Source organism: Monodelphis domestica, chromosome 5, assembly GCF_027887165.1.
Source record: "Monodelphis domestica isolate mMonDom1 chromosome 5, mMonDom1.pri, whole genome shotgun sequence".
Taxonomy (NCBI): Eukaryota; Metazoa; Chordata; class Mammalia; order Didelphimorphia; family Didelphidae; genus Monodelphis; species Monodelphis domestica.
In genome coordinates, this window is record NC_077231.1 from 22,524,407 (window position 1) to 22,546,627 (window position 22,221).

The 22,221-nt window shown below is 35.2% G+C and overlaps 1 protein-coding gene across 11 annotated transcripts in view; it reads right to left on the reverse strand.

Annotated features, from left to right (window-relative positions):
* SLC16A7 (solute carrier family 16 member 7) overlaps positions 1 to 22,221 on the reverse strand; it is a 269,238-nt gene that overhangs the window by 81,821 nt on the left and 165,196 nt on the right. The gene's annotated exons all lie outside the window — the stretch shown is intronic.

Sequence of the window (22,221 nt, forward strand, 5' to 3'; positions counted from 1 at the left end):
GATTAAATATATGTTTTGCCTCTTCAAAAAATTTAATCCTTAGAGTAAAACTACTTCATATTCAATATATACTGGAAATATTAATCTTCGGGTATAAGAAAGAAGCTTGACATTTTTCAAATTTGTTTTTTTACTTGTCTTATTTAATGGTACATATTGATCATCTTTGTTTATATTATTTTCCTCCAAAGCATTTTAAATCTCCATTATATCTCAGTGATAAGTATAGTTTCACTCTGTTAGCTATTACCAAACAATAAAATTAGTTGTGGATAATAATTACAATTACATTAAAGTTGATTTTAAAAAGAAAAAAAATAGCAGGAAGGAAAGAAAGGAAGAAATGAGGAATGTAGGGAGAGAGGAAGACAAAACATCAATGGCAAGGTATTTTTCTGAATCTGAAATACTGGAAAAATACTGAATAAATGGTTAGAGCTCTGCAACAAATCCTGAATCTGAAAGGTTTAGTTTGGTCCAGTGTAATTTCTATGGCCAGGTGAGACCACACCAGGCACAATATGGCCATTTTAGTCAACTCACTAAAAAGAAAGATGTTAGAGTTTGAACAAAGCCAAATAAGCTGTCAACATTCAAAAAATAAATTACAATAATAACCACATTGTAGGAGGCAATTTAAGGAAAAACAACTGAGGTGTCTAAGAGGCTAAAAAGGGGGTGATTGATGAGGTAAGATTAAGAGAATAAAAAATAAGTGATGTGGGCAAACAGCACCAAAGAGGGCAATGAAATAACTGAGCACATTTTTGAATGGTACAGAATAACATAAAAAGAAAGGAAATGTTTGAGTAACTAGAAGAGTTAAGAAAGAAATTAGGCAGAAATACTATGTACATCTGATCTACTAGTTTAGTAACCCTTTCTAAAAAAGAAATAAAGTTAGTATGGCATGACTTGTTCTTGATGAAGCCTTGCTGGCTTTTTATAATCAATGTTTTCTTTTTCTAGGTCTTTATTAACTAACTCCTTAATGATCCATGCCATAATTTCCTCATATTTGAAATTAAGAACTCTAAAATTAACTTGAAAACTTTGTTCTCTCCTCTTTTTAAAAACTGGGACATTTTTTCCCACTCCAGTTCTACAGCATATCTACAATTTTCTTATATTTCATAATATTTAAAATATCACTAACATTATATCAGCAATTATATATGCCAATTTCCAGTTCAATTATCAGCTCTTTGAAGATAATTCACAAATCTATTTATTCCATTCTTGTCTTTCTGCTGAACTTCATAACCATGCCACCAAATATCTTAGAAGTATCTCAAATTTTATGTCTCTCCAATAACATAAACTTAGTATGTTCAAAACAGAACTCTTTCTCTCCATCTCTCCTCTCTTTTGATCTTGTTTTGAGGGCACCATTTTCATTCTGCTAGTTACCCATGCTCCAAATCTTGAAATCATGCTTTCATCTTTAGTCAAACTCATAGCATATATCCATTCATGTATCTATTCTAACTCTATTTGCATGCTGACTCTTACAATCTTTAAGAAGAGGGACTATTGTTTTTTTTTTTTTTAGGATTTTTTGTTTGTTTGTTTTGACTTTGCTTATTTTTGGCATTTTTATTTTTATTTTTATCCCCACTGGTTAGTTCCTGGGATGGAGGAGGTATTTAATAAAAGAAGATTGTTATTATTGGGTTTATATGAGGCAGGTCAATTGAAACCATAAAAAGTACCTAATGTACCCTCTCACTCCCCCATCCAACAGGAAATCAAATGATATCCGGGTCCCTTACATTTTTGGTTTGCTGTTGACCATCTTATCTGCCTCTAAAAAGCCACCCTCCAGATTCTCATCTTCAGGAATCATGCTCTGCCCATGCACTGAATTCACTAGACAAAGTCATTCTGCCCTGGAGCTGAGTTTTCCTGCTTGAGTACATATGAACTCACTAACGTCATTATGCCTAGATGCTCCCTGATCATGTTTCATATCCCACTTAGTCATCTACCAGCACACCTAGATGTCCTGATATGTCTACTGCAACTGCTTCCCTAAACTCCCTTACCTAGGCACCACTAAGTATATGATCTCCTTCATTAGAATACAATGCTATAAAAGTAGGGACTGTTTGATTTCTTAATTTCTAGTCTCAGTGCCTAACTCAATGCATAGCACATAGCAGGCATTTAAATGTGTTATTTTCTTCCTAATGATGATAAGACTATGGAAAAATCTCTATAATACAAATATGTCATTTTATGTTCTTAAAGGAAATGTAGGAAGCAAAGCAATTCAGGAATATGAACCTGCAGGAAGAAGGTACTGCATAGTATTAAAAGTCTGAATTTTTTCTTATAAAATGATACTATAAACATGTATATTAGAATGCAATTACAGTATTTAAATAATCAATAATAAAAGAAATCCATTAGCTTTACAGTGTGCATGCCAAAAGTGTTTAATTTTAATGTACTAAGCTTAAAAAATTAAATATTTGTAGGTAATACAAGATCAAATGTCTGTCTGTATGTGGATAAAGTAGAATGAAGGCATAAATTCTACAAGATGCAGAGAGGTTGACAAATTGGGAAGTAAAAGTATTTAAGGGGACATTATTATGTAATCTGAAGTCCACAAGTGTTATGACAGGATTTAGGATGTAGTGGAAGAAGGTGAAACAGGTACTAGAATCCTAGAGAAAAGAGTGAAAAATGAATCTATCAAAAGCACCCTAAGGTACCCTTACTCTGCCTCTACCAGGAAACTAGGTACTACTTGGATGGTCAGTAGATTACAGCAAAGAGTATCTGGTTAATGTGCTAAAGTGGAATGGATGCTTGTTTGCATCTATCCTCGAAAACAAAAATTCAACTCATGAATCTCTTTGGAAGATTGTGAGTCAATTGGAGCAGACTGTGATTTAAATAAATGATCGACAGCATTTTCACCTAAGGAAATGGCATACTTGTCAAGTTCCTTGTCATTGCTAAATGTTAGCCATATGTATAGTCCCCTTCGATATTTCCAACATTGAAAGAAAACACTCCTAAAATGTCAACCATATTTTCAGAGCTTAAAGTATGTTTTTAATATAATTCTTCAGAATGCTATTTATTAATCAGTCACCAATACTTCAAATAATTAAGTCTTCTATAAACTCAAAGATTAATTCATAAAAATCTAAACATATTGCATGGTGCAGCTTGGCAATCATCTCATATATGCCCCCCCACTTAGTGCCAGTAACTATTCTCTTAGCAGTTCTATTTCTTAAAACACAGCATATGTTTACTTTTGTGAGTTAACTGTAAAGTAATCAGTCACACTAGAGTGATCAGTTAGAATGACTTATTATTCACTTATAGCCAATCAGCAGCCTTTATATTAACCTCAATTAGGAGACTGAGTTTAGGGATTTTCAACATAATGACTTTGACATTGATGTGTGATTGTGTATGCGTGTATATGCCATTTCTTATGGATATGTTCTCCTGTAAACTAATACTGTACATATGATGAAAAGCTTAGCTTTCAGGTAAGACATCAGATATGCCTGTTGGCTGTGGTGAGAGGTGAAACACAACCCAATTTAACTCATTACCATACTCTATTCCACTGTAAACTAATCTCACTGCTAGAAAGAGATCCAGGAGAAAGCTGTATTCCAGTGAGACCCAAGTCAGCTCTTTTGCATTTCAAGGACCCTGGAGTCCCTTTTTTATGCTGGTAAGTTTGCCTAGTACATGAATTTGAATTCTCAGTGAGGTGAGGTGACACATTAAATCAATGATTCTCAAGCAACGAAGTTGAAATAATTTTACTGAGGAATGAGGAAAATGGAATCACTAAGGTACTATATAACAAGAGTATGAAAAAAGTTGTCAAAGTGAAGGAAGTAGCAGCAAAAAGAATGAGAGGCAAGTAGTGAAACAAGAGATGAAAACAAATGACTGTTTTTAATATATTTTAATAACAATTGGTCCCCAGAATTTTTCAACAGAATGTTTCCTACCTGTGCAAGATATGATCTTCATTAAGTCATATGAAGCAATGCTTTTCCCCCTAAAACTTTCCACATTGTACAATTTGTGCTGATGTACAAATATACAATCTTTATAAATCAATATGTATTCAAGCATGACTAAACCTCTGCTGTCTAGAAAGCTCTGCTTTCTATTTCTTAACTCATTATACGTTTGAGAGCAAGATAGGCAAAGGGATTTGAGTAAGGGGTGATCATTTCTGACTGAGGATAAAGAAAGCCTTTGGAAAGAGAAGGCATCTTGACATCTCTGATAGACCTTGAAATATAGGAAAGGCCTCCATAGTTGGGAGGTATAGGATAGAGGCTGTCCCATGTGATATGTGAATAAAGGCATAGACACAGGATATAGCAGGTCAAGTTCATTGAATAGTGATTACATTCTGTTTTAAGTTTCTTAAAGCTTATTTTGTCCTTTTACTATTTTTTATTTTAAACTAATGTCCTTTTGGGATAATGAATTCCCTACATTTTATACCAACTCTGTAAGGGAGAATTACCTTTTGTATGTTCTAAATTCATCTATTTCAAAATTTGACATGTTTTGACTGTTGATCTCCCTCTTGTCATGACCATTTCTACTCTTCAAAGATTTAGAGAACTGCTCTGGGCTTACTATATCTATAACCTTCATACCTTAATGGATTTTGATTACAACCCTTCTGACTCTTCATCTTGCCAGACTGAAAAATAATCATCTGTGCAGTTTATTCCCATAACCTACTTGTAAGCTGTCCTTCTCTGGGCATTCTTAGGTGCTATTCTGCTCTGAGGTATACTAATTAGCTTGCATATGTGCTGTGAGAACACTTGTTCATTTGTATGAGGCAGGAAGGTAGTGAAGAGAATAGAACAAATCCTGTAATCAGTAAGACTTGAGTTCAAAGTGATCTTCAAATATTTACTGTTACTCTGAATAAGTTATTTAACCTCTGTCTGCCTCTACTTCTCATTTGTAAAATGGAAATGATAAAGCACCTTCCTCTCAGGTTTTTGTGAGGAACAAATGAGAAATGTTTCAAATGCTTTTCATAACTTAAAGCACTATATAAATGATTTTATTATTTTTGCTGTTATTACATGATTTACCATATACACATAAAGAAGAAAAACTTCAATAGTTTCTCATAACTAATAGTTGTTTTGGGGCATGCCCATTTCAGACTGATAGCTAATAATAGTCAAGGAAAAGACAAAAAGAAAGTCACTATGGCTAGGAATTGCAGAGACTACAATTAAATATCAAAGGGAAGAAGTAGGATCCAGGGATGGGGAGTAGGTAGCATTAGGAAAAATGTCTCTAAGATGTCCCAAATATTCTCTTGGTCACTTTGATTTTTTCAGATTGAATTCTGATAGAATCACAAGTTTTCTTTGTATACCTTCAGTGTTCTATCCAGGATTTAATGCAGAGATTATATACTAACAGACCTTTCCATTATACAATATAGTTATGGGACACATAAAAATGTTTCTACCAAGGTCTTTGCCTAGATGAACTCAACATTTAATTCATTATTCATAATGTATAATTGAAAATCTGTTATCCTAGAAAAGAACTACATTTCCCTGGAGCCCACTGACTTCCTGTCATTATGTACTTCCTGTAGATAGGGAATAAATTGAGTGGGTAGTCCTACTTTCTCCCACTTGGACTTGAAGGCAAAGATGGTATGTGCAGGGGTTTTGAAATGGCTGATTAGCCATAGGCCCATGGTCTTTTTGTTTTGTTACCTTTTTAATTCCTTTATTTCTAATGATCATTAATATATCTCCTAAAATATAATATTTTATTATCAAGATTTAATTTTTATTTTTACATTTATGGAAACCAGAAGTTTAAGAGAAAACTCAATTTTTTCAGATAGTGTAGATAAAAGCATTTTTTAAGCCACATTTCTCCTACCAAGGCTTTTTGGTTCCCAACCCCCTACCCTTCCACTCTCGAATTCAGAGAGAACTCCAAACGCTCTACTGTAGCTGCTGCCCTGCTCCTAACAGTTTGTTTGTTGGTTTTTCCCCCTATTTTTTGCCTGATTGCCCTCCCTGCCAGCCAGGCTGTTTTTTTAGCCAGGGGACTCTTGGCTGAGAAGAGAAAAGCTGCTTCTCTTGCCCATCTGCTTGAGCCTGTGTTCTTCACTCTGTTGATGCCTTTGGCATTGATTCTCCTGATTCTGCTAGCTCTGGCTGCTAAATCCCAGTGGTCTGCTTCTCCTAGTGCTACTGATCCAGCCTCCTGGGTTGTCCCAGCCATTCACTCCTGATCTTCTTGATCCCAGTCGCTCATCCTCCTATTCTGGCCCCAGCCCCAGCCCTGGCCCTGACTGCTGGTCACTGCCGCTGTATCTTTGGAACTCACAAACTTGGAGTTGCTCTCCAAGAAGCTGATAAAAACCATGATGTGTTTTTAACTCCCTGTACATGTGGCAGGGGAAACAAACTGCTCACTAGCATTTTTACCTTGGGGAGAGGGAAAGGAAGTTACTCTTCCAAACAGGAAGTAAAATGGCAAGCATGGGGCACTCTTTGAAAGAGCAATGCATTTGTTTTTTCTTTCTACCATTCATGAGTGGTCCTTTCAATTATCTTTCCTGAGATCTCCCTACAACTCTTTGCCATTTGGGCCTGCCCAGTCTCTAAGATTCATCCAGTTTGGGATTCCTCAAACCCATATTCTCCCTTGCTATGGGAAATTCCAGAGCTCTGACAAAAGGAATCTGAACTGATAGAGAAAGGAACTTTAAAGAGACTGGAGGTGAAAATTTTTAAGCTCTTCAGACTTCATTATTTAATGAAAGTCTATATTTTATTGTATTTTGCTGATTGTCTGCTTCAAGATTTAATTTTGTTGTTTTAAGTTCACATATAAATCTGATCAATATTATTTTGTTACACTGAATCATTTTAATCTATTGTGTTTTCACTACTGTTATATTCTATTACCTTTCCCCTATAACTATACAACTTTTTCTTCTATTTTGGCTTTGTTAATTGTCACATAGATGATGGATGGACTTCTTCAAAACTGGTTACAATTGTATAACAACCTTTAGAGAATTTAATAAGCTTAATATTTCACATTGATTTTAAGGGGTCTTTAGACATGATTTTTATATTTTTTCAACAACTCTGACGGATCATTTTGCCTACCTCTGAGTTATTTGTAACAAGAAGTAAAGGGTCCACTTTAGTAGCTGAAGTGAAGCACCATTATAATCCCCACCTCAGGATTTGTTGGGAAGTTGATCCCAGGGCATGGCACCCCTGGATGGCTCCCAAGGGAGAGGGAGCACCTCTCAATTGTAACTCTTCAGCTTACTCTACACTTCCACCAGAACAATCTAGATTCTTGATGACATTTTTAGATCCAACATCAATAGTACAGAGGTTTTGTCTTTTCTAGACTCCTCTGCCACATTTTTGTAATGATGGCAGTAATAGATTTTTTCCCAAAAAAGTCTCAGCCAAGGTTAAAACATTGCTATACCTGAAACACAAATATCCATTAGTTTTAAATGTCATACAGCAGTCTCATGTGAATCCTTATGATAGTGGGTTTGTTTGCTATTGTCATTAAATGCGCTATTATAATTTTGGGGATTTTGATACTTCTTGAATGTGAATTACTTGTTGTACTATTGTTCTTTATTTTTAAAAAACTGCTACTTTGTGAAAAATCATTTGCACTCACAGTGGATCATGGACAGGTTTGAAGGATATGGATATCATTTTTGGGGTGAGAAACCTTTGTATTCTACCTTTCCTTAGCTGACAGAATGTGCCAATGATTGTAAGCTATATATTTTTTATTTTTAAAACTTTTTTATTATTGTTTTCCTTACATGTGCAATATAGTATTTCAGTTTTCTTTTTTCTCCTTTTTGTACATGCCAACAGTACTGAGAAGATTTTCTTTAATTTTTTTGATTTTGCAGTAATATAAGTTTAAAATACATTTGCACTAATGTCAATGCATATCACAAAAGCCTTAGACTATAAAAATGATGTCATTGATTGATAAAAAACAAATTATGGGACTTTGCTTAATGACTTTGTCTGATTCCAGGAGAAGGGAACAAAAGAGCTATTATACAGTGCCAAAAAACACAAGGTCAAAAAAGACCAAATCAATCGAGGTAGGATTGATAGGACTTCTAAGTCAATATGAAAGAACTTGTACCTAGTGTGCGACTCAACGTTGCGGTACTTGACATATGTTAAGAAGCAGGACACCTTGTATCTACAAACTTTGTGAAATACACACAAACAAGTACTGAAATTTGGCTATCATGCTGGCTTCCTCTATCCCTGAGAGTGAAGGTAAAATCATACCTTTGAATGACACTTCCCTATCACACAAAAATCTAGTCCTTTTTTCTCTTGTACAGTATGGCAATTTTCTGTAGTCTTAGCTGAAAATGAGTAGGTGAAATATTACTGCATTTGTCCTACAGACTTGTGGGATAGAAATTACTTTAATTGGGCTCTGATTCAAGGACCTGTTATAGGTTTATTTTCCTTTGCTTAGAATTTATTCACATAAGACCTTGATAGTCTATATTCCATCCAGAAGTTATCTTTTCTCTTTTATTTGGATTTATTTTTGTTTTTGATTTCTCTTGCCAATTGATTCATCTACCTCATAACTCAGCCATGTATCCTGAAGTGATCCCTGTGTTTTTCAACACCCTCTTCAGGGGGGGAATGTATAATTATTCTAAAATGTAAAGTTTTAATTCTTTTGAGAGTAATTTAAGGTTAAGAAACATGCTCCCTCTCCAATTCCAGAAAGTGAACTGTTTGGAAAAGGCACCATGAAGATGCGTCCACAGACCACACATTGCACCAGAAGATCCAGAGTGAACTTTGGGATGTCATGACCTGAACAGTGTGGGGTTGAATGCATTTGTTTTGTATGTATATTCTTATGCAAAAGGGGACTGCCCCCTAATTGGCTTTTTGTCAATGTTCCTAGAAATCATGGGTTTGTTCTTTCTCCTTTTATCCACAAATTATTGTAATTTAAAAATTGATTACATTAAGTGATCAAATTGGGGCAACTAACCTCCCCAATTGATCATCAGGGGGAATGTATAATTGAAAATCTGCTACCCTAGAAAAGAACTACATTTCTCGGGAGCCCACTTATTTCTTCTCATTATGTATTTCCTGTAGATAGGGAATAAATTGAGTGGGCAGTCCTACTTTCTCTCTCTTAGGCTTGAAGGCAAGGATGGTATGTGTTGGGGCTTTTGAAATGACTGCTTAGCCATGGGCTAGTGGTCTTTTTATTTTGTTACCTTTTTTATTCCTTTATTTCTAATGATCACTAATAAATCTCTTAAAATATATTATTTTTATTATCAAGATTTGATTTTTATCTTTACAAAAAGTATTCAAGCGTTTATAATGTAATTCTGGATCATTTGACAGCTAGGTTATCCCATGTTAGAAAACAAAAAAAAATTTACAATTGATCAATTGATAAACATTTATCAAACAGTCACTCTATGGAACCACATAGGCACTGGGGGAATGAAACAGTCCCTGACCTCAGGCAATATATATTCTATTGGAGGACACAAAATGATATTTGTAAGTACAGAACAAATCTCTAGTAGTAGTAGTCTCTCGGTAACCGAGGGTGACTATTGTCTTTGTGTGTTTTTGTGCACAAACACACTTGTGCATGAAGGTTTAAGTGGAAAAGTCAATGCACAGAGACAGTCCCACTCTCTCGGTGTTGGAAGCCTGGGTCCATTGGCACAAAAAGTCATTACACCTGGAGACTTCCTCAGCTGCATTGGATGGCCGTGTTATCTTTTAAACAACAAATTTTAGAGAACAAATCTCTACATATAAATAAAAGCTAGTTCTTAGAAGGGCAGCTACAATAAGATCAGCAGAGAAAGTGGCATTTAAAGATGATTTTGATGAAATAAAGGATTTTAAGAAGCAGAGATATGAGTGGTGATCATTTCAGGCATTGGGACAATGTATACAAAGGCATGGATACAGAAGATGGGGTAAAATGAGCAAGGAACATTAAAAAGTCCAGTTTGGGTGGACCAAATAGTATAGATGATTGCATTTGTGAAGGGTTTTAAATGCCAAGGGAGAGAGTTCATGTTTGATTGAATCCTAAAGAAATATGAAGTCAATGGAATTTATTGAATAGTAGTCTGATACAGTGATATCTGAGCTTTAGACATTTGACTTTGGAGCTCTAAAGAGAATTTAGAGTGGAGGGGTGTGTGTGTGTGTGAGGAGACCAAGTACGCAAGCTCACAAAAGAGTCCAGAAAAGAGAAGATGAGAGTCTAAATAATAGTGACAACAATATGAACAGAGAGATGAAAGATATGGGAAATCTTGCAGAAGGAGAAATGGCAAAAGTTAGCATCTGTGTGTACGAAGAATGAAAAGTTAAGGATAATGGCAAATTTCTGAACTGGTTCAACTGCAAGATGATGGAGCAATTGACAGAGTCAAGGAAGTTCAGAAGAGAGATGGATTGGAAGGGAAAGGGGAGAAGAAAATGAGTTTTGTTTTGGAGATAATAATTTTCAGATACCTATGAGAAATCCCCTGGAAATATTTTATAGGCAGTGGGAGACACATGTCTTGAGCTCAGAAGAACTCTAATGCTATAAATAGATGTGAGAATCATTTGTGTAGAAATGTTCATTAAACTCATAAGAAATTATACAGTAACCAAGTGTTTAGAGGAAAGATAAGGGATAACTATATAGAACCTTGGTGCACACATATTAAGAGGGTGTGCTACAGATGATAATTCAGCAAAAGAGCTGAAAAGGGAACAATCAAACTTCTATAACCAAGAGCAAATTCGCAAAAACCTAAAGAGGAGACTACATACAGAAAAAGAGGCTGGGCAACAGTTCCAAATGTTGCAAAGAGGACAAGAAGGATAAAGATTAAACAAATGGGTCATGGTATTGGGCAGTTAAGACATCATTGGGAACTTTGGATAAACTCCAGGTGATTGGTAAGGTTGGAAAACAAACTTAAAGGGTTTGTGATGGAAAGTTATATGGAACCACAACCAAAGAGCAATAAAACTGTTCATATCCTTTGACCCGGCAATACCAGTACTGGGTCTATCTCCCAAAGAGAACAAAGATAGGGGAAAAGGATCTATCTGTAAAAAATATTTTTAGCAGCTCTTTTTTGTGGTAGTAAAGAATTAGAAACTGAGAAGGTGCCCGTTAATTAGGGAATGGTGGAATAAGCTGTGCTATATAGTTGGAATATTGTTCATTAAGAAATAATGACCAAGATGAGTTCAGAAAAACTTAGAAAGATTTATAAAACTGATCTAAAGTGAACAGAAACAGGAGAACAGCATATACAGTAACCAAAATATTATATAATGACCATCTGTGAAGGACTAAACTATTATCAGAAAAACAAAGTTCCAAAATAACCCCATGGATCTCTTGATAAAAAATGCTATTCCCAGCCAAAGAAGGAACTGTTGGAGTCTGATTATAGATCAAAGCACACTACTTTATATTTTATATCTTACATGCTTTTTTTAATTGATCATGCTATACTTTTCTTCTTTCAAAGCATGAGGAATATGGGAATGTGTATTACATGAAAGTCCTGATATAACCTATCAAACTATTTACCATCTGATGGAACTGTGTGCGTGTATGTGGAAAATCTAAAACAAAATTTCAGAAAACAATTATAAAAAATTCTTTCTATGTGTAATAAAAAATTAAAGGTTAGAAAAAAAGTTTAGAGGAGATTGCATGTTTTGTGGGTAACAGTGAAAGAACAAGGAGCTCAATGGATTGGGAGAGAAGATGGAAGATGGTGGTGGGGAGGGGAGGGGAGGAAGAGAAGGAGTAAGTTCAATCAAGGGTTCATTTAGATTGATTGGTCTTGCTGAAGATATCCACCTCTTCACAAGAGATTGGAATAAAACAGGAAAGAATGATGAATGATATCAAGGGGATGTGAGAGGTAGAAATTAAAAGAGAGTACTTATGAATAGCTATTTTCTTGTAGAAGTTCTCAGATGTTTGTAGGGAGGTAGTGATGGGTAGCTTGAGGAGAGAAGTTTGGAGTAAACTCTAAGTAATGAAATAGGGAATCAATTAGGGAGGAGCAACAGAATGGATTAAACTCTATCTGGACTAGGAGAATCCCCAAATGCCTACTGCTCAGAGCCTTGATAATCATCTTTCTCTATAATCTATGATTCTAAATTTATTCTCAATGTTATTGATAATTTTAGGACACTCTGGCTAATGACTAGATCTAAAGAGGTCTAGGTAATAAGACAAATACACCAAATCACATTTTTCCATTTTTTTCCCAACTGATTTTATAGATAATCTTGGAAACAAGGTTCAGAGGTTCTTGGAAACAAGATTCTTTCTTTTCTCTAATCTATATTCTCTCTGCTACAAATAAGATAAAGTAAAGTTTTGTGAGGGAAAGTGATGTATATAAAAATATAGCCACTTTATTAAATTATTTTCCACTCACTTTTGAGTAAGCTCCAGAACAAGAATGGAGATTTTGAATCTGTGTCTGTTTAACCATGAAGGAACTAATAATTAGTCTTCAAGAAAAGCAAAATATATCAACACTAAAAATGATACTTCCCAGGATAACCATAGGAAATATAAAGCAAAATTCATTTTAGTTTGGATTTGTTTCCATAAAACATGAATAAGAGTATTCATATTTTAAATAAACTACTAGACATATATACTGTGGTCAAGACCAAGATAGATATGACCTCTTTTTGAGAGGGATGTTTCTATAAATGAATTCTCTTGAATTCCAAAGGTAAGAAGAATATCTGGGGTGGTATGTGTGTACTTCTTTTTCCCATCTAGATAAACACACATGTATGCATGTATATATGTCCACATATTTATAAACATATATTCATAAATTTACATATACAGTTTGTTTATATATAATTGTTTTTTTAATCACTAATTCAACACAGCCTGCCTCATCAAATCTATGAGAAAATAGTTACAAGAAGATTGAAAAGGCTACCTGGGTTAGGGAGCATTAAAAATAGCTTTCAAAAGTGTATCATTTTTTAAGACAGACAAATGAAAGAAAGTTCTCCCTTCTTTCCTGTGTTTATTTTGAAGTGTTTATTGTTCAGGGAGCCCAAGTGATTTTGTTATGTTGAGAAGGCTATTTCAAAAACACTCATGAATAGCCTCTAGCTTTGAGTTAAGTAGTATTAGAATGAATAGCAGAGTTATCTTTAAATAACAAAGGTTATACTGCCTTTGAAGTGCTTAATCTAGTTCCTATGATGTCTTATGTTTGATTTAAGGAGCAACTCTAAGTAATAGTCTGGGTATTCTAGCAATGCAAATATATAAATACACACACAACATATATATACCTTTTCTTGAATGATGCAGAGTTAGGAGCAAGGCTTACAGTTCATTACTCCTGTGTCATTTCATTACGACTGATTTTTCTTTATCTGAAAATACCAAATTAACTCTACGTAGATGTTTCACATATATTTTAAACTAAATGTGAAATATTCCCTCAAGCCCAAGAGGCATTTGGAAAGTTGATGATAACTTGTGCATGTTCAAGGACACTCTAAATGAGGTTATTAAAATTCAACACTTTGCATACTCTGATTGGGGAAAAAAGGTTGTCCCTGACAAAGACTAGGGATTTCAGGAAAGTTGTTATTGATCACTCCTTGACCACTCAGTGTGGGGCTAAGAAAAACTTGTTACATGAAGAGAAGTGGTCGTGTATTATTACAAAACAATTTCTGTATTACAATACGTGACTTTCATGAGGACAGACACTATCTTTTGACTTTTTTTTTGTATCCCCCAGCACTTGGCACAATGATTTTCATGTAGTAGGTACTAAATAAATATTTGATTGGTTTCCATGGCCCCTATCATTGCATCTTACTAACAATATCACTGAAACTTTCATTCTGAAGTTCGAAGTATTTTTATTTCATCATACAAAATCTTATACAAACTAATATTCAACAAGAACACACTAATCATTTGCTATAGGTCATTTTTGTACCTTCACGTTGTAAACCTTAAAATTTCTTAGACTTATAAATGTTGGAAATTTCACCATTGGGAAATTTCATACTTGAAAAATTTCCTACTGATAGTCTATTGGAATGTGAAGCCCGTTGGCATGGGAGGGTCCTTCTCCTCCCTACTTAAGATTACTTTAGGACAGAAACCTTTTGCTAAACAATGGAAAGGGCTTTGACCTATGCTTAAGCATAGAACAGGAAGTTCTTTGAGTCATGATTGATTTTAGAATTGATACAAAAGAGATACTTGAAATGACAGAACCAGGTCTTGGAACTTCCAATATCCACCCTACTCAGGGTAACAGGATTTAGGAAGGGCTGCAGCAAAGGATCAAGATTTAATTATTTGAGAATATGACCTTCAACAGACATGTGCAAAGCCACAGACCTCTGGGCAGTTCTGGGTTAAGTTAGAGCCACCATTGACACAGGGAAGACATTGACAGTGATTGGTAGATGTGAGAACTGAGGGGAGGGAACTTGGATGGTTTCCTTAAAGATAGTGGGGTCTGAGGACTGAAAGAGGTTCGAGAGGTTTTGCTCTGAGAGGTTGTGCTCTGAGAAGCTTGCTCTGAAGGAAGCTGGAGGTGGAGGCCCCTGAGACTGTTTCTCCATTTTGGTCACGTGAATGATAGGGACTGATCTCTTTTCTTTGCCTCAGCTATCTAAGGGCTTGGGCCTTTTGGCCCAGCCTAAACAGAGGGGGTATTTAAGCCCTATTCCCTTCTCTCCCCGTTCTATCTCTCTCTCTCTCTCTCTCTCTCTCTCTCTCTCTCTCTCTCTCTCTCTCTCTCTCTCTCTCTCTCTCTCTCTCTCTCTCATACCTTTCTTCCTCCTGTTTGTAATTAAACTCCATAAAAGATTGACTGCTGACTTGAGTTTTCATTTAGGAATTACATAGCTGAATTCCTTGGCGACCTTAAATTAATATATATCAGTCTTTTAAAGTGATTTCCTTGTCACAATGTGATTGTAATCATGATCCCTGGTCTACTTGTAGCATAAATGGAAAAAGTCAAAGGAATTGTCATTTGTTTATGCAAATGAATCTTTCTCATTTTTTTCCTCTTCTCCTATATAAAAGACAATTATATGATTCTCTATGCATCCTCCTAATAATGACCCTTTTCTCCCTCATTGTCTGAGGACTTTCACACAAATCTTGAGTATTTTGTGGCCCTATCCTTTGGCCCTCACTCTCCATCAACTTTACTTTTAGGTCTTATTGAAAGGAGATCTCTCATTGTTCTACCTTAGGATTGTTGTAGGGGAGTTGGTGGTAGAATACCAATCAATGGAAAATGAAAATCAATAGACATTGCCTAGTCATGTTTGCCAATATATAGTATTGATACCAAGGCAGGAGTGTAAGGGTTTAAATAATAATAATAATGAAAATAGCATAATTATAATATTAGCTAAATAAGGAAAGGATGATCATTTGGGAAGTATCATAATAAAATGCATATGAAAACTAAAGACATATATTTTGATGGATACTAGTCCTTCCAGATTTGTATTTTAGGTTAACAAAGCCTCTGAAGTGATAGTCAAGATTGTTGGGTCTAGAAAGAGATGTTATCTTTGTGATCATAAGAAAACTTCCACTGATGTAGATCAGGATCTTATCTTTAACTTAGAGCTTTCTGGGACACTAAGAGATTAATTGTCTTGCTTTAGGTCACACAACTAGTATGTGTCAGGAGCAGTACTTGAACCTAATTCCTCCTGACTTTAAAATCAATATGCTGCCTCATATAGAATAAAGAACATAACAGCTAGGAAACACTGTGCATAGAATGCTGTACCTAGAGTCAGAATATTAGAGTATAAATATAGCCTCAGGAATTTACTAATGATGTCATTTATGTCTTCACTTAGCCTCTGATTGCCTCAGTTTCCTCAACTGAAAATTAGGATAATAATAAGACTTCCCTTCTAGGGTATTTGTGATGATAATATGAGATAATATTTGTAAAGCATATCCTAAACCTCATAAAGCTAAGTAAATGCTTATTAATACTACTATTTCAAGAAGCAATTTCATCCTGGTCAAAAATATCTAGACTCAAGTTCACATATTACATACATGGGTAAGTTTTGAGGGTATTACTCTAGGCTGCCAGTTTTCAACCTTCGAGTTCTACCTTTTTATCCTCTTATTTTTCAGTATTGTTATTGGTTTATGTATTCATATACAGATACAGCACAAGCTATAGTCTCTGATAAGGCTTGTACTTGAGTTGTAGTTGAGTTTTTCCATTTATTACAATAGATAACATTGGACTACTATTACTCTCAGCAAATCTTTCCCAGGCTCAAACATTTGTAAGATGTCTGGAAGTGGCTGACTGTACAGGGCATAGGAAAACACCCTGGTCCATCAAGGAAGCCAGTATATGGCCGTGGCTGCCATTAACATATTGATTTATCCAAGTGAGTTGGATCTCAGACCTATAGTGGATCCAAGAAAAAATCAAGGATAAGAAATCTCTTCTGCCCGATTTAATTTACTTTGCTGATGCCACTACTTCTGAGGAGACAGGAATAAGTCTCCAACATACACAGTCAGGTTGTTGCCATAATCCCACAAGCATACTGTAGTCACGATGACTATGACTGATATTTGCTCACTGTGGATATTTGCTCCCATCAGGCCCTTTAGGAATATGTAATTGAAAATTACAAGTGTTTGGTAATATGAATGACATCATCTAGTTCTCTATTCTATTTTATCATTCTAAACATTCAAGCAAATAATACAAATATGGAAAGTAGCATTTAAAAATAATTCCACAGGAGAGAACTTTCAAATGAAGGCTGTTTGATACTGTATGCACTGTATACTGCACTTATTGTTTTTGGACACACACATGTATATATATACATATATATACAAATTTTATATATAAAGAGAATACATTTATATATACAGATATATAGTATAGTGAAATTTTTAAGTTTTAATAGATTAAAACTGACCACTGAAATATTATATATGTATGTTATACAATATGTCTGAAAATGCTAGTAAGAACAGAATCCAGTTGATATACTCCCAAATCCACACATGAACATGTTCATGCACATATATGTATATTAAAAGATTCATATTTTAGCTTTATAAAAACCTACTTAATTATTTAATATGGGAAGTGCCTGAGATTTATTTAAGAGCTATATAGGATAAGCTTATTTTCTCTTTCAATGAAAGCAACATTATGCAAGATATGTAAGCCATGACTCCTTCTGATCATATAGAGCATAAGGCCACATCATGAAAGGAAAATAATACATACAATTAAAACTAAAGCATGCACTTTTTCACACTGACCTTCTATACCTATTATATCCTATTCTTTGCCCTTCAGGAAAATAAGTTAGGTGGTCTCAAGCTCAGTCCCCTGGGTGGAGGAGCCCATCGCAGAACCATCTCCCTTAATTTAGCACAATTGGCAGGCACTACTCAAGAAAGGCAGAAGAATGGGTTACCATGGAGACTAAGCTACCTCTCATCTCCAGAGAGGCTGATTGTTCCAAGTGAGAACAGAGATCCAGCTAAACAACATGAGAAACTCACAGTGCCACTGGCAGCCTGATGCCTGGGCTCAATAATTACACAGTAGACCATTTCCAGGGCAGTCAGTTCCATAAATGAACAACAAATATTAAAACCAAAGAGAATCGCATGCACTTACTGTTGACAAAAGTATTTTCTATTCATCCAAACCAAACACAAAAAGTTGAAATCTGCTCTAAATTTTGCACCTCTGCTTAGTGCTTTATTAATGGGGTGATCCCTGTGCTTGACCTATTTGCTGAAATTAACCAGAACTCCAGGAGACCATATGGATTGCCAGATGGTCTGCTATAATTTAATAGCGGTATCCTAAGTAAGAAGTAAGTGATAAACATAATTTGCATTCTTTTCTGTCCTTAATAGGGGTTTTTGTTCATTACATTTTTATTCCTATAGTAGAGGGTGATACCTTGCTACTGAAACACAGATGCCAGCTAATTACAGTGAGGGGCAATACTCCTCTAAGCAGAGGCCAGGACTCTGCATCTACTCCATCTTACCCAGTGACCCCACCACAGTGATTAATAAGTGGAATGCTAAGCCCTAATGAGCATGTCAGATCTTAGATGTTCTTCAGGTTAACTTAATTAGCATTATGATGAAGAGAGGGTTTTAGATACTGGTTAGATAGACTCATTACCCTTCAGAGAACTCCATGCCTCCTCACCTTGTGGGCTTCGGGCTTATTTCAGCTTCAGAAATATGAAAGTTTAGCTATCAGAAAGAGAATAAAGTATCCATTCTGCAATCGCTCAAAATGTGCTTCATTCATAGGCATTGCTCTATTTCATCCTGCATCAAAAAAATCATCTGAAGCCATTATGGGAGAGTATCAGAGATACAATACTAGCATTGGGTAACAGATCTAACGCCTACAAATTAGGCTGAGCCTGATATGCCAAGCTTTTCACTGAATAGAGTTATTATGTTTCAGGGAAAATTCTTTGACTGATGCTCTGTCCAAAGCCACATGATAAGGGACATCCTATTCAAGTTCTTCTAGATTTAAATAATCAGAAAGCTACTTTGAATCTTTAGAACAGAGTCAGATACTGTAGTTAAAACATTAAACCTCAATATCTCAGTAGTTAGGATACTCAATAGTTCAGTTGAGAAAACCACATAGTAAGAAGAAAACTGTTCTTTGTTTAATTGTTGGGTTGTAAGTTATTTAGTGATATACCAAGCATGGAGGCCAGTCCAGTAATGACAGATTAGCTGCAGTGAAACAGAATTAATCTAATCTCTAATAAATCTTTACTTGAAATCTCAAATTTACAAATATTACAATGAACACTATCAAGACCCTACAAACTAGATCTCCAAACTCAGACCAGGGCAACATACTTAAAGTCTTCATATTGAATTCTCTGTACCACAGACATAAGTGATTCAAATGAGACTTATTGTCTTTCACGGGCTTATCACAGTGTGATGATATAGAGAAGTATTTATACCAGATTAAAAGCTCAGTAATAACTTTATTTTCCTTATTAATTTTTTCTCTAGCATGAAGCAATATGTGTCTTTTTTGCAATATAATGAACATGGAAACATATTTCATTATATATGAAATATATATATATATATATATATATATATATATATATAAAAGCTATATCAAATTTGCTGCCTTCTTGGGGAGGGAGAAAGTTTAGAAGTGGGGAGTGAACCTGGAGTTCAAAAATGTCAGAAAACAAATATTAAAAATCATACCAATATTCAATCTGGAAAAAATAAATTAAATATTAAAAAATTAAAAACTTGTAAATATCCAGCTACAGGAGAATTTAATCATTTATTTCACTCAAAGATTTTGGGTAATCATAAAAAAGAATATATTGTACTATACGACATTATTTTGGGGGAACTTGAGATCAAGGTCTCTGATGTTGAAAAATTATGCCAAGGATTATGAAAATTAAATTTACTAGATCTAGTATATATTTTATTAGATTTACTAAATTTACTAATTTACCAAATATCCATTTCTAGGGGGTTCAGCAGAACTTTGAGAAGTAGAATTAAGTTTTATATGCATGAAATTCATAGATTGCATAATCATCCTAACCTATCTAATGGTAGAGACTCATCATTGTGAGATGGTAAAGATATCTGTTTTACATGAAGGATGGTGGTAGATATTTGGCCTAATCAATAATTCCTGGCATTTATACAGTCCCATATGATTTGCAAAGAACTTAACATGCAAAACCAATGAGCAAGCATTTAAGAAGCATGTATCCTGTGCCAAGCACTATATTAAATTCTAGGGATACAAAGAAAGACAAAAGGGAGTCTCTGGCCTCAAGAAGGTCACAGTCTACTTGGTGTGTGTTGGAAAGGTTGGGAGAAAACAAATGTAAAGAACTAGTTAATATAAGATAGAGAGAGTAGAAGGGAGGCACTAGCTTCTGCATGGGGCATGGGAAATCATAGAGGATTCTTGAAGAAGATAAGATTTGAACTGTCTAGAAGGAATGCCACGAAACTAAGAATCAGAGGTAAAGAGCAAGAGACCTCTATTTAGGGAGGACAACCAAGGTATGATTGTCTTCATTAATTACTCCTCCTCCTCCACGACGCCCACTAACCCCCCAATAAAAAGTACTTGATGAATTTCACTAAATTTAGGTTTAGTTCTTCAGATGACAGAAACAGGACACAATGCTGTCATCTTCCAAGACTTTGGAGTTTTAAGAGAGTCTTCCAGAGCTTATAGTGTTGTGAGGACTCAGACTCCCCTCTATACTATCATAAAATATTAGAGTGGGGCTGCGAATGCTATTTGAAGTCTGAGTCCTTGGTGGCAATTACTCGTTTTGCTACAGCAGCACTGTATGAACGGCAGGGCGAGTTCTCTACTTGGCCCTGTAAGCTCTTCTTAACCTGACCCCTTTCTACCTTTCACTCTTCTTACATTTCAGTCCCTTCCACACACTCTATGTTCCACCTAGATTGCCCTACTTACTGCTCTGTGCAGATCATAGTCTGTCTTCCCCATCTCCCAAACTTTCCACTTTTGCACTTCCATGCCTGTAATTCTCTCTCCCTTCACCTACACCTCTCACTTGTCCTGGCTTCATGCAAAACTTTTCTCCAATGCCAGCTTTTGCCAGCAGCATTTCCCAGGTCCCAGCTGCTAGTGTCATCCCCTCCAAGGCCGTCACCATTCTGCAGATATTATTTCATTCGGTATATAGCTTGTATGTACCTAGTTGCTTACATGGATATCCCTCATTAGAATGTGAGGGATTCTTTATAGCAGAGATATAGCTTTGTCATTTATTTTATCTCCAGTATTATAGTGCTGCCTTGAATGTAGGAATACTTAATAAGTATTGGCTGACTGACTCTAGTTTAAAAAAAAAAGCAAAATTTTAATATCTGTAGAGAGATAGAGGGGCGGAAAAGTCTTATTTCCCAAATAAAAAGTAAGATTATTGCATTTGGTCAGTTTTACATTGTTAGCATGCATACACACATATATACATACATGGCACAAAGAAGAAGCTTCTGTATTTAAAGGATAACTTTAGTGTGACTTAAGACAAAAGACTATGAGAAAAAGAACTATTTAATGTAATGGGATTAGAAAATCTGGGTCTACACACCGGCTTTCTCACTAGATACCCATCTACATTTCAGGAATTCATTTTAATTTCTATTTTGTGGAATACTTTCTAGATGGGGACAGCTAGGTAGTACAGGAAGAGTTGAGTTCAAATTCAGCCTCAGACATTGACTAGCTGTGTGGTCCATGGAAGTTACTTACCTCTGTTTGCTTTAATTTCCTAATCTATAAAATTGGCAAATAGCACCTACTTATTGTGGTTGTCGCAAGGATCAAATGAGATAATAAATGTAAAGGCCTTAGCATTGTGCCTGGTATGTGGTAAGTGCCATATAAATATCATCACTAGTATTTGTCTTTTAGTCATTTTCAGTATTGACTCTTTGTGTCCCAATTTGGAATCTTCTTGGAAAAGATGCAAAGTGGTTTGCCATTTCCTTCTCCAACTCATTTTACAGATGAGGAAACTGAGGCCAAAAGCATTATGTGACTGCCTAAGGTTACATAACCAATAAGTGTCTGAGGTTGGATTTTAACTCGGGAAGATAAATCTTCTTAATCCTAACACTCTATCCACTGAGCCACCTAGCTGCTGTTATCATTTATATGGATGAACTCTACTTCTTTTTTTTTTGGGGGGGGGTTATTTATTTATTTATTTTTAACATTATTTTTTTTATTTGGCCAAATTCAAACATTATTCCTTGGATACAAAAATCATTTTCTATTCCTCCCTGGCAGGAGGGGAGGGAGGAATAGAAAATGAACTCTACTTCTAATTCTAAAATTATCTAATTTTATATCTGTGTCTGTTTAATATAATTCATATACTTCAATACAATCAAATAAAATATTAACAAGTCAGTTGTCACTTGAACCATTCCAAATATTCAGATGTTTGGCATTACATAGGAAAAATACACCGATTTAATTGATTGGGGGTAGGTGAA